This window comes from Dipteris shenzhenensis, chromosome 4 (assembly GCF_047967505.1).
Source record: "Dipteris shenzhenensis isolate YYH24624 ecotype China chromosome 4, Dip_SZ_1.0, whole genome shotgun sequence".
NCBI lineage: Eukaryota > Viridiplantae > Streptophyta > Polypodiopsida > Gleicheniales > Dipteridaceae > Dipteris > Dipteris shenzhenensis.
Genome location: NC_141599.1, coordinates 26,830,338 through 26,844,862, shown reverse-complemented (window position 1 = coordinate 26,844,862; position 14,525 = coordinate 26,830,338). Strand labels below are relative to the sequence as shown.

The 14,525-nt window shown below is 44.6% G+C and overlaps 1 protein-coding gene across 1 annotated transcript in view; it reads left to right on the top strand.

Moving 5' to 3' along the window:
- LOC147902659 (mediator of RNA polymerase II transcription subunit) overlaps positions 1-14,525 on the top strand; it is a 182,867-nt gene that overhangs the window by 16,198 nt on the left and 152,144 nt on the right.

Below are 14,525 nucleotides of genomic sequence, written 5' to 3'. Positions count from 1 at the left end.
ATTTACTTCATAGTGGTTCATTCTACCCAAGCAAGAACTTATTTGTATGTCTGGTCAGTGAGCACATCCTAAGTGGATGAAAAAGTTTTCAGAAGCATATGCCAGTACATTTTTGTGCCTGTGGATCAGTAGCCACCCTGGTAGGTCTTGAGCCTCACTCTGCACCTGCACGCATTCTAGACCCTTAGGGACAAGGTGGGGAATGTGACCATTGACCAGTATCATAGAAAAGGTGAGGAAGCTCTTGCACCCCTTTTTGACAACTAATGTTGTGAGTAGGCATGCCATAGCATGCAGTTCCTCATGATGCCAAGTTTATGATGGGACTGCTTCTGGCCATGTCTTCTTGGTGTTAAGCATTGTTCCTGAGAAGTCATTATGCGAGTAGGAACGCCATAGCAGGTAGTTCCTCTTTAATTTTATGTTCCCAACTTTACAATGCCACTGCTTCCTATCATCTCATTCCACATATCCTGACTTGAAAATGGGCAACATGTAAACTTGAAAATAGACTTGATGGTTAAAGTCATAGGAATGTTCTTTCTTTCAGGAGAGGATATGTCACCAACAAAATACAGCTAACTGGTTGGCTGATTCAATGTCTTTGGAATATGCTGCCCCTTGACTTGTACTTCCTGTGTAAAGTTGATGCATTTGCTGGTAAACTTTAGTTTCCTCGTTTGGCTTGATCAACTGCTCATTGAAGATGTGGACCTTCTGGATCAGGAAAGCTCTTTCCTGTTCAGCCATTGCACAGACATTCCTCAGTTAACAGAATACCCTCTTTTTGAGAAAAGAAAGTGCAGGTCTCAAAACTCATGTTGCTGCTGCTCTCAGATGCAGGCTCTGTTAAGAATATATATGGTGCAGCTTTCTGTGCACTTATAATGCAATTTTGAATTTTATTGTATATCTTTAACATGTCACCTTTTTCTGCCAAGAGGAGAAGTCGTAAGAACAAGTACAGCATGCGCAGATGACCCTGTACAAATTCAGAATTTATTTTTGGGGGCCTGGAACCTCATCCAATTGACAGATAAAACTTGGACTTAGACCAAAGCTTTATGAATACTCCTGATTTATGTCGACTTTTTTCTGCATGAACATTGTGCAAAATCTCTCAAAACCCACACAATCGACAAGATCAATTCCAGGGAATGCAAATGGGGCGAACCAATTTGCATGGGGATATTTTTATAAATATGTATTATAAGGTTTACATACATGATGGCTAAACAAGACATCTAATGCCCCTTTAGGTTGCATCATTGCCATGCTGAGTCTTCCAAGATATCACATCTCTCTCTCTCTCTCTCTCTCTCTCTCTCTTTCTCTCTGTGTGTGTCTTTGAAACCGTAACTAAACCAAAGAACAGCCCTCAAACCAATCGCAAATTCCTCCTAGGCTCCCGGGCACGGCTTGTAGGCGCTTACGGGCTTCAACCCACGCGTAGAAACCAAAATTGCAGCAAAGGGAACACTCTGGCACAGAATCACAACAAAGGAAACACTCTCGGGCTCAAGAACTTGGCACGCAATGCAAGACAGGCTCTGTAGAAGAAATCGCAATTTGCTCCTACACTAGAATCTGTAACCGGAACTTGAACAAAGCGTGGGAACTTTGAAGAGCTTGTTGAAACGTGATTGCCGACAAGTAGAGTAGCTGGGAGATGAGGGAGAGAAGCAAGAACACAGCACTAGAGGCCAGAAAGAAGGGCTGCCCCCCCCCCCCCCCCCGAAGGTCTTTATTGCAATAGAAAATCGTCTTTGTACAACTGTCTCTTCACAAGAGCATGAATTGAGTACAAAACTGAATGATCTTGAGCTCTTTGGCTCTTCTTTTATAAACTTGGCCTAGCAAAAAGCTAAACCTGCTTTTTAAAAGCTATTTCTAGCTTCAGTGCTTTTTAAAAGCTATTTTATGCTTTTGTTCTTCCTAAAAGCTACTTTTATACAAAAACCAAGCTTTCTAGCTTTTTCTGCTGCTTTTAGGGCTTTTCTTGAGAATTGCGCTGCTTTTTTTGCTTGTCTGCCTAGCTGGGGCCCGCCTCCATATAAGCGCCCACTTTCTGGATGCTTTTTGTCTTTGGTAGGACATGCTTTTTGCACTTTTTTCCTAATTCTAGGGCTTCTTTGCACTTTCCTTGGTCCTACGCATTGTTACAAACAACATTCAATACTTTAACGCGTTAAAGGTTAGTCTAATGCATGCATTCTAGTTCTTGGACTATTTCTAGTCCCTTGTGGGCGTCCCCACAGTTCTCTTTTAACTGATGCAAAGCAAAAGTAAAACAATAAAACTTATTCTTGGTTAATTAACTTAACCATTCTTTGATCAAAGTCAATTCTAATAAAGATTATTCTTTATTTTCTTGGGAGAAGCCCCAACTGGTTACATCCTCTCGGCTTCTAAACAGTTGTCTTCAACTGAAAAGCATCTTGATACAATTGTAAACTTGAGGATACTTTGAGAAGTAGCCCTCATCGACCCACTCAAGTGCCGAATAGTTCTTAAACTTGACAAGGTATCTACAGATCACCATGGCTCTGGATTCTTTCTTTTCTGTATGATATACAATTTGTTCTTGTTGGAGAATCTCCTCCATCTCTTCCACCTCAGGTGGCTCTTCTTGAATTGGTTCTGTGGGATCTGGTCCTTGATACTTCTTTAGAAGACTCACATGAAAAGCATTGTGAATCTTCCAAGTCTCGGGTAGCTCTAGTCGAAAAGTGACTTCGTTTATGGGCTCACTAATCCGAAATGGTCCATAATATCTTGGAGACAACTTGGGATATACTTTCTCTTTCCTTTCATCTTCTTGAGACGTGCTTTTTCAAACTTTAGTAATACCCAATCTCCTTCTTGGAGGTTCATCTCCCTCCGGTGCTTATCTGCAGTCTTCTTTTGCTTGTGTTGAGATCTTTCAATTGCTGTCCGAACTTGAGAGAAAGCTGTTTCTAAGTCTAAGACATACTGGTCGGTTGCAAATATCTCATCCTTTGTTCTGAGAATAGGTGGCAAAATCACCTTTACATAAATAACTTCGAATGGAGCTTTTCCAGTGGAACTATGAACATTGTTATTGTATGCAAATTCCACAAGAGGAAGATACTTTTCCCATTCGATCTTTTGCTCGGAAGCATAACACTTGAGAAGATCCAATACTGTGGAATTGGCACTCTCACTTTGTCCGTCAGACTGAGGATGAAAAGAAGATGAAAAGTCCAACTTCATCCCCATATTATCAAATAATGCTCTCTAGAATAAACTAGTCATCTTGGGGTCTCGATCACTAACAATCGACTTAGGCATCCCATGGTGTTTGAAGATCTGTGCGAAAAACAATTTGGCCATGTGGTCTGCCTTTGTGGTTTTTCTTATTGGAATGAAATGGGCTTGCGCGCTGAACCTATCAATGATAGTCCATATTCCATCATTCCCCTTTTTTTATCTAGGAAGATCAAAGATGAAATCCATAGCAATATTTTCCCATGGTCCTTGTGGTATGGGCAGCGGCATGAGAAGTCCTGGGGTCTTGTGCCTGTCATACTTTACCTTTTGGCACGTAAGACATTCCGTTACAAACTTATGAATGTCTTTCCACATCCCTGGCCAAAAGAAATGTCTCTCAATGGCTTGAGTAGTAGACAAAATGCCTCGATGCCCTGCATAAGGAGGAGCATGACATTCTTCCAAAACTTTGGCTCCCACATCTTGAGTCACAGAAAGGTGATCATCTTATATGAGAAACCCGTCTTTCAATGTACATTGACTGGATGATACTCCTTGCTGAATATTTCCCATGATCTCTCGGAAGTCTGGATCTTGTAAGTAGAGCTCTTTCATGGCCTCTAAGTCCCGATGATATGCTATGGTGACATTATTCGCTTTAGGCCTTCTGGATAAAGCATCGGCAACTCTGTTCTGAGCTCCTGGTGTATAAAGAATCTGAAAATGAAACATGGACAGGAAATTTGCCCACTTCATCTGCTTTTCGGAAATCTTGGTCTGAGTCAGGAAATACTTGAGACTTTGGTGGTCAGTCTTGACCGTAAAATCAGCTCCTAGAAGATAATGCTTCCAAATAGTTAGAGCATGAATAACTGCTAACATCTCTTTCTCATAAACACCGAGAAACATCTCTGAACCACACAGCCTCCGGCTTTCATAAGCAATGACTCGGCCTTCTTAAGAGTAGCTCCTCCACATTCTCCACATGCATCGCAGTCCACATCAAATGGTTTCTGTAAATCTGGAACAATGAGAATGGGCTTAGTTGTTAACTTTTCTTTGTGAGCATTGAAAGCTATCCTTTGTCTTTCTCCCCACCTGAAGACTACGTTTTTCTTGGTCAAATCATGTAAGGGGGCTGCTATGTCAGCAAAGTGTCTGATGTAAGTGTCTGTGATAAGAACAAAGTCCAAGAAAACGGCGTACTTCATGTACCGAGGTGATCTCTGGCCATTCTTGTATAGCTCTTATTTTAGCTGGATCCATTCGAATCCCTTCCTTGGAAATAATGTGTCCAAGATAATGAATCTCGTCAAGAAAGAATTCACTCTTTTTGGCATTTATAAAAAGCTTATGATTTTTGAGTTCTTGAAACACAGTAGCCAAGTGCTCTTTGTGCTCTTCTTCTGTCTTAAAAAAGACCAAAATGTCATCAAAGACAGTACGTGTAAAGTGCCTGTGGGATCTGAAAATTCTGTCCATCATTCGATTGAAAGTAGCCGGTGGAAGCTCTCCTGGTAAAGAATCTGAAAAGCAATCTTTGAAAGATTCTAAAAACTGAAATTTTTCTTTTTCCAATGGACTTATTTCCACTTGGGGTTCACCCTCTTTTTCTTTAACAAAAACCATGTACGCAGAAATTGCAGATTTTATTGACTTGGCAATGGAAATATTTGATACAACTGGAATGGTCTTGCCTTTTCCTTCCGCCAAGATTTTGTGTTACTTTTTCCGATGCTCAAAACTGAGAGTTCTTGCTTTAAAATCAAGAACCACTTCCTTTCTATGGAACCATGGCATACCCAAAATTGCATCATAATGCTTGAGAGGTGAAACATAAAAGTCCTCATGGTCCACATAATCCTGTACATGAATCCTAAGTTTTCCAATCAAAGGTGTAACTTTGACTGGATCCCCTTTTAAGACATCCTCTACATCCAAAGATAATCCCAATTCTTCTGTTTTAATTCCTAGCCTCAAAGCTAGATCTTCTGAGATGAAATTATTGGTAGCTCCTAGATCAAAAGAATCAAGGCATTCCGATCTCTTACTTTACCCCATGCAAGGCAAAGCTCTCTGTTTTCTGGTTCTGTGGTTCTTGCCAGCATATCTGGGATTCCTCCCGCCACGGGCTTTGGTGGTTCTTTTGGCTTTTTCTGCTCCCTTGGACCCGCAGTCCTGTGGGGGCACTGGGCAGCCACATGCCCTGGTGTTCCACAACCGAAACACTTACCTTCCTTTCGGAAGGTCGTAATCTGCTCTGGAGTAAACTTTGACTTTCCTTTGAAGGGCTTGAATGGACCCCTCAGCTTCTGAGGCTGAAATATTTTTGAATCTTGAGTTGGTGGTACAACCCTCACACCCTTTTGCTTTTTCAGCCATAGTCTGAGGAAGATCTTCCCTTAGCAATTCAACCACTGAAGCTGAATGCATCAAATCTCGGAGCTTCGTCTTCTTTGGATCAATGCTTACTTGTGTCCGTATGTTGGGAAGCAATCCCGCTCGATACTTCCAAAGCTTTGTCTTTTCTCAAATTTCTTTGAAGGGCGTGATTTGAAGATAGGCTGTCCAAAACTTTTGATTATATGTGTCGATGGTGTTAGTGGCTGCCATGCACACACTTTCCCCATGCTGTATGAAGGTCGTCATAGAAATTCTTAGGCAAGAAGTGTTCATAGAACAACTTCTTGAATTCTTTCAAGTCTTTGGAGATTCTTCCGCAACAAGAAGAGCTCCCCACCAAGCACTGGCACTATTTGTCAGATGAAGACTCACAATCTTTAACTTGGACTTCTCGCGATAGTGCCCTGTTTTGAAGGCTATGTCAAACTGACGGATAAACTGCAAAGCTTTCTTAGTGGCGTCATACTTTCCATTAAAAGTATTGAACTTGATAGACTCACCTCCTTCCTTGAAATCCTTACTTCGAGATCTGGATGTTCTTCTGCACTTATGAGGGGAGCGTCCTCGAGCCCTTCTCCAATTTTGCCAACGTTGAACATTGTTGAACGATGCACGATAGAAAAAACGAACAAAAGGCTAGCGAGTTGTATACGAACAAAAGGGGCTAGTGAATCCACGAACAAAATGGGCTAGTATTGTCATGCGCTAACAAACCTGCATCCACGATGCACTTGTGCTCGTGTTCGTCGTTCAATTGGCGCAGGAGTAGCTATGCATGCAATCGATTGCTGCTCGTGGTACTTGCTTGCTAGCTTGAACGTATTGCGTAGGGCGCTTGAGCCTTGCAATCTGCCGATGCTTGGAGATAGCTAGCGGCACAGGTGTGGTCAAAAAGCATGAAGACCCTGCATGGCTGGTTGTTGTGCGCAAGGGATGGCCTAGTCGAGGCTAGTGGGCTTGGATTTGTAGGTAATCGAAGAGCAGGGCTGTCACCTGCACATGCACGCCGCCGTATGGGAGATTTCGCCTCTATAGTCAAAAAGTACAATTTTCAATCTAAACCTACAGTACCCTAGCCATGTTTCATTGAACATGAAATGTTTCGATAGACCTTTATTAGGGGAGAATGGGGTCTCAAAAGGGCCTCCAATTAGTGTTTCCTCATTTCAAGGGATTAGAGAGTGATTTGAGGTGTACCAATGAGAGTGGGCAATGGTATGTTGAGGTGGAGGGTGGGCAAGCCTGCAGAGAGCCCCTATTGGTTGCTCCCCTTACACTAGGGACCACCCAAACCATCCCCCCCCCTCTTAACCCATGTTTGACCCTCCTACCAGGTGCACCTCCCCCACATGAGCCCAAAACTTCCTTTAATGGGATGGTAGGGCCCTTGTGGCGAATTTTTCTTTTCCCCTCCCTCTTTCTAGGACCTCTACCCCCCACTGCTTTGGTCTAGCCTGCCAAATCACTCAGATTTGAACCAAATCCCACGCATTTTTCCTCTCCCCCCTCTTTCTCTGCTCCCTCCTGCTCTGGCCTTCTTGCTGTAGCTCCTCTCTCTCTCTCTCTCCCCCCTTTCCCTCTCTTGTGCCTCTGTTGGAGTTGCTCTGTCCCTCTGCTTCTCCCTCTCCTATGCCTCTGTTGCTGTTGCTCTATCCCTCTCCTCGTGTGCCTCTGTTGCTGCTGCTCTATCCCTCCCCAACGTGCAGCTTCATTGAATTTGAAACGTTTCGAAACGTGCTGCACGTTTCGAAACGTTTCAAATTCACTGAAACGCGTTTCATTGCGACTATGGCCAACACATAGGGAGAGCCCCCCCCCCCCCCCCATCCACCGATGTCCAGGTCCACTTTTACTATGCTATTGCTCTAGTCTACGTCAGTCATCTAGTACTTGAGCTCCCGGACCTACTTGGAGATGATGCAGACCTTGTGGCTAGATCCTTCCCTGCGACCCGATCTGCAGCACATGCCCTAGTTGGGACGATGCCTCAGGATCCCTTGTATGATGACGAGTGCAGATAGATGAGATCTTACTTTACACGTGAGCAAGCCTTGGGCCATCTTACGACACATGAGGCATAGCGGATTGTGCGATGACTGACACATCGTAAGAGGCAAGCTTTCCTCACACACATGATGGAGGAGGTGATCTGATCTTTTCGAGGGGGAGACCCTACCATTGGATGGAGGCTCTTTGTCTGAGAGAAGCCGCCTATTCTCATCACGGATCAAGGGGTTTGGCACACTTATGTGAGTTCACTTGATGATGCCCCAATGCAGACACCACCTGACATGTCATCAATGCCCAGGTCCACAACATGTCGTTTGTTGACTACACAGTATGTACGGGGTGCGCTCCGCCGGCTCCATAATCAGAGAGCTTAGGATCATGAGGGACTATGGACTGAGTATTTCGCACATGGGCAGGAGGTCCTAGCTTTGATTTTACTGGAGATGTTTAACCACGTTGTATGCCATGGCTTTCCATCTACTAGCACTACCACCGTTGTGCCCATACACAAAGCAGGAGGCCCCATGGACAGTGGGAATTACCACCTCCTTATTATTGGCCACACCCTGGCCAAGATCTATGGGTAGGTACTGGAGAAAGAAAGAAAGAAATATTAACATCCACAGGAGACCTCGTGGGTCTATGGGACAAAAAAAAACACACACCAAAAACATCAAGATAAGATAGAGAGTGAGAGTCTTTGGGGGAGTATATCAGCTCAGCCCCAGTTGCGTAACTAGCTACTAATTTCATCTTAGAAAAAAACGGCTTGAGCAACATTAGTTAAAAACTGAGAAGTCTTTGGATTTAGATTTGAAATCAACAGTCGCAGAGAGGCACATGGGCAGCGGGGCTCTAGGACATGCAAGTTTTCGACGATGCGCTCCATCCTTGACCACATCTTCACTTTGAGAGCCATCATCGAGGAGGCGAAATTGAGGCGCCACAACGTCTACCCTTGCTTTGTAGACTTCTAAAAGGCCTTCGACACCGTCCCACGCTTCTGTATGATCAGGAGGCTTTAGGAGATGCAGATTCTAGAGATTTTGATTTGATTCCGTCAGAAGGAGAGTTTGGGGCCTTGGGGTTTATCAGACTGGGTTGAGAGCACCATCGAAGTTAAGTAGGGATGTCCTCTTGCACTGACCCTCTTTGGGCTCTACATTGACGAGATCACATCCTTTATTGACTGCCTAGGAGGTGAAGGATCTCTACTAGCCGACTTGATGATACAGATATTGCTATATGCGGATGACATAGTCCTTATATCATCTTCAAGAGAGGGGTTGCAGAGGCATTTGGAGACACCAGAGGTGTTTTGCAGGGAGAGAGATTTGATAGTCAACCTTGGTACGTGCTCTGGTCCGTCGTTGCATGGTGTGTGGCTCCTGCGTCTCTGGATGTATCCCTCCTCCTGTAGTCTCAGATCCATGCTACCCACATATCATCTATGTCCTCCTCCTCTACTCCCCCTATCCAGGGTTTAGACTCGAACACGTAGAAATTTGTTGACGTGTCATTGAGGTCGATCTACCATTGGCTCCTGCAGTATTGTCCCTTCCTGCTCTTTGATGTAACGTAATAGGGTCTCTCCATGTTGTCGCATCTCCGTCAGATAGAGGCCAACGGAGACTTGGTATTGAAGTGAATCAGCCGGAAAGCCAGGAAAGAGGGCCAAAATTGTGTCCTCTTGAAAGAGACAGTGATACAGTGCTCGGATCTCATAGTAAACTGGACAAGTACATAGGAAATGCTCCTCTGTTCTCTTACTCCCAAAGTGCATAGTTTGTGAATCCGCTGTTTCTCTAGGTGTACCTTTAGCTCTCCCTACCTCGATCCTCAACTAATGGGATGAGACCCGCATCTGTCCAATGGCAACCCCGAGGATGTGTGAGGCTCGCCTATCCTTCAGATACTGGGGTTTGATGACTCCGACACTGTCAAGAAGTGGTCACAGTAGAACCGGGTCTTGGTGGGAAACTCCTGGTTCACCTCCCCAAGTCCGTGATGCATAGAGCTAGAATAGGTCCAATCGTATAATATGGTTGATCTCATCTCGTGAAACCAAGGGATCACGGGCATCCAAGCTATTCTGAAAGGAGCAGAAAAAGAAAGAAAGAAAGATATATTAACTTCCTCGAGAGGTGGGCCTATGGGAGAACAAATGGGAAAAAAACTCATACAAGCCACAAAGGGCTGAAGTAAAGGGCGCGTTAGGGCCCTTGCTGCGTGCTATGCTAAGCTAAGCTATACAGCTAAAAGTCTCAGAAACAAAGCTCAGTAGCCGAAACCCAACACTGTGGTAGCTCCTTGGTGGGCTACAAAGATATCCGCGATCTGTGTCTGTTGGGATGCCTCCCACTGTGGCAGAGGGCGTGGTCTCCTTGACCTCTATATCCGAAGAGCAATATCAAGAGTGACACCTTGTCTCCGGTGGTCTCCTCTAAGGAGGGTAGAGATGGGTCGACGGACGTCGATTGTGCGTGCTCTGGTTGCTCTCCATGTCATGCGTGGACTTTGCTCCCCCACTTGGCCGTACTATGTCGCCCCTCTCTGCTGATCCATGCTGCTTGCATGTCTGCTACCTCCTCATCTTCCATCCCTCTTTGGCCTAGAGCTAACTCGAATGCATAAAATTCCGTGACATGTCGCTATCTGCCTCAACATCCTGTGGTGTTGTCAATGCATGCTGATGTCTGATTTGTCATAGTACTCTCTCTCTCTCTCCCAACCGATCCACTTCCATGATCAGGTCTGTATTGGACTTGAATCGAGATGCGGCGACACATTGGTCCAACGCCATGCTCCTCTTGAAAGAGGAAGTGATATGTGCCTCGGATCTCATAATAGGTTGGGCAGACACATTGGAAATGCTGCTCGGTCTCAACTGTCTCCAATGTGCATAATCTGCAGATCTGCTGCTCTCTAGGTATGCCTACAACTCTCCCTACCTCGATTCCCAAGACGAGACCTGCATCTGACCAATAGCAATCCTCAGTGCATGTGAGAGTGGAGGTAAGTTGCTGTTTGGAAGATGGCATTGACCTAGAGAGGTGTCATGGCAAATTCTTCTTGTACTATCTGATGTGAGACTAGGGGCTTACTCCGAATCATCTCCAATGTGCATAATCTACAGATCTGCTACTCTCTAGGTACGCGTGTAACTCTCCCTACCTCGATTCCCAAGACGAGACCAGCATCTGACCAATAGCAATCCTCAGTGCATGTGAGAGTGGAGGTAAGTCGTTGTCTGGAAGATGGCATAGATCTGGAGAGGTGTCATGGAAAATTCTTCCTGTACTATTTGATGTGAGACTAGGGGCTTACTTTGAATCATAATGGAACCCATAATCAACTGTAGCCGCTTAAATCTCCTCCACTTTGTTGCCGTGAGGTTGTTCCCCCAGAAAGGTGTTGCGTACAGGGTAATCGGCCTCACTAGGGTGTTGAAAAGACAGCCCTTCATCGGCGGGTCCTAAGTGAGCTTGAAAGCACTACCTCTCTAGTTTGGCCAAGGCTCCCTGTCCACCTGTGAGTCGTGCTTTGGCTGCATGTGTCATCCTGTAAACTGGCCTTGTAAAGATTGCCCCCAAGTATGTGGAGAACTACACTATCTCTACTAGCTCACCTCGGTAAGTAAATCTATGTTGGTGTACTCTGATATTGTGCTCTGTCTCATAAGACGGCGAGGCCTCTCGAAGACGGTAAATAAATCTTTCTCTCTCTCTCTCTCTGTAGAGACCACTCCTGACACGGAGAGCGACCAGAGCACACTCTATAATGAGAAGTCAATGTCCAATCCTCTAATTGATCCTGGAGTTCCAAAGGGGGAATCAGAACCAAAGGGGAAAGCATACAAGTGATTTGCTACCACAAAGTACGATAATGAGAACCCAAACCATACTGTTTGGCTGCTAGAGAAAAGGGAAGCATAGAGCCATCATCATGAATAACATCAGCAACAGTATTGATCACTTTAAAAGAAATAAAGTAAGAACGGCGAGGTTCCTGTAAAGCAAGCGGAGGCTGAAAAACTTTGGACCAGTGAATGCTTTCAGCCCGCAAAGAATTACCCATCAGAAACTGTCGACCATGCCATTCCAGGTGAGACAGAATATGCTTTCAGTCAAGAAGCAAGTTGGAGACCATAGGGCAGGCATGCAAAGTGCCATGAATACACCCAAACAAGAAATCCCACTGAGTGGGTTGCCAATGACCAAAAGCAGGAGTACTGATATGTGTGACTAGAGATTGAATCATGAGAGCCCAGGGTTGATCACCTTTTAGAAATTGCAGCAACATTTTTCCCTTGTGAGCAAGGATGTGCACCTAGATATTAGTGATATTCAAACCTCCATGCATTTTAGGGGAACAAATTCGATGCACCGAAAGCAGTTTGAGACTTTTTCTGCCATGTTTGGAACGCCAAAAGATTTCCATAATGACAGACATAAAGGAATCAAGATCTGCCTTGGTGAACATGATCAAAGGCAAATAAAATTGAATGTACGCCACTAGTATGGGCTGCACTATTCGAAGGCAAACATGTAAAGGCCAAGTTGCCAGTTTCCAATATCCAAGATTTTTCCGGAGCTTGATTAGAACCCAATCAATTTGCTGTTGACGAGTAAGTCCTCAGCCCAAAGGATAACCACGGTGTCAAACTAACTGAGTGACCCTTGGCCATAAGAGAGTGTGCTAGTCTTTAAGATGCAATGGGAGCAGCTTAGACTTTTGAAAGTTAACATGAAGGCCAAGTGCCAAACCATAAATTGAAAGGGCTTGCATCAAAGCAGAAAGATTAGGCGGAGTATTCCTTGGAGTAAAGAAAGAATCATTAGCATAGGCTTGAGCAACCATGCTGCGATTTTCATCCAGTTCCAAACCATGGAGAGAATCTGTAGCCACTAGATGATCAATGTGTTGCAGCATAGGATGAGTAACAATAGCATACAGTAAGGCACTAAGGGGACAGTCCTGACGAACCGAACTACGAAGAGTCCATTCTTCAGAGATATTGAAGAGATCTAGTAGCTAGCTAGGAACGGAATGGAAATGTGGAAAGCATAATGAAAAGCAAAATGGAAAGGAAAATGAAAAAACAAGTGCTAGGCAATGATAACCAAAATACTCACATGTAGATAGCTTGGTGTTGACTGATATCAAAAGACTCAAGACAAGTACAACACTATATAGTGTGACACTAGACTCTAGAAAGATGTAGTGTATATGGGATAACTCCCAATATGACATGTGGCATGTCTAGGACTCACTAGACTATAAAACACCCCGTAGACACCTAGTACACTCATTTTTGACTCACTTTGGCTTCATATTCCCACACCCCTCCATGAAGACAAGGTGAGAGACTACTGGAATGGAACTAAGAAGAGAACATGACAATGACGGTCATGAGAACTGTGCATGTCGGTCTAGAACTAGACATGGTTCCCACACAATCTCAAAGGCAAGTGAGCATGGCTCAGAGGCTAGTGAGCATAACATAGAAATCTCATCTAGCATGGCTTAGAGGCTCATCATGCATGGATGCATGACCAACTCAGAGGTCTAGGAGACCAATGCACCAACATCCTGGAACTCTCAAGCCAGGTCTGATAAACAAATAGACCTATCAAAGCCAATACATATGGCTCCCACAGTACATCCCCCCTTGGCTTCATAACAGGACATGTTAGGAAGCCACACACCAAAAAAATAGGAAAACCAATACATCTTTTTAGGAGGACTATCCAAGGCAGAGGACCTTTAGACTCAATGAAAACCAAACACTCAATACATATCATTTTAGGGGGACTACCCAGGGCAGAATACATTCAGTGTGTAGTAATAAATAAAAATATCTCTTTGTGAAAGAGATGTCCTCCAAGTAGCAATGCACATGTGTGCACATCCCTGCGAGTCGATGACGATGTTAATGAAGCGCTAGGCAGGAATGCCCCAAAATATGTGTCGGTGAAGTCCATGGGTAGCTACATGGAGCAATTACATGATGACTCTCAAAATGCAAGAAGGAGAGTCACCAATGTCGAAGTAGAAGCCTCAGGTACCACGACCAATCGGAAAGTCAATCAATGCGAAGTACCTTAGGCACCGATCGAATAAGCAATGTTGAAGAAGTCACTTGTTGATGTAGAGTGGTCTACATCAAGCTTGATGTAATACACTAATCAGAGAGATCACTGTAGTGGAGTGTGTCGGAGTAGTATCGGAGAACTCACATTTAGCTCGGGAAGTCTTCACCGAAGTTTGGAGTAGTCACGTGAAGGAGTCACCGCAATGTAATGTCAAGAGCTCACATCAAGTGACGGGCAGAGAAGATAGAGGCAGCGTGGACAGCAGCTCCAAGAGAATGACGGGCACGAACTTGCGGACATCAGCTCCAAGAGAATGTCGGGCAGAAGGAGCAAATGGCGGGATGGAGTTGAGGTCAACGATGAAGAGGATGGATAGCTGCACGTTGAGCTGGTTGCATCGTGCCTGGGCTGTCAAATCATTGAGCTTCAGAACAAAATTCGCGCACAGAAGCAAATTTCGTCACTTCTTGCAAGGGCTGTAACTTTTCACAGAAAACTCGGATTGCAATGATGTAAAAACTAAATTTGTAGTACTTAAGGTCCTCTATAACTTTGCTGAAGACACAAGCCGTGATTCTGCTTCATAGAAGCGTCATATCGTCCGTTGGTCACAGAAAGATGTCGCTGAAGGAAGGAGAAGAGAGGTGGCAGATCATGGCGTGGAGAAGAGAGATCAAGGAAGGAGAGAAGAGGGCAGCCTTCCAAGGAGGAGGAGTTAGAGTAGCTTCATTGGCCTCCCTCACCTCAACCTCTTGGAAGGGAAAGGGAAAGAGAGAGTAGGGCTAG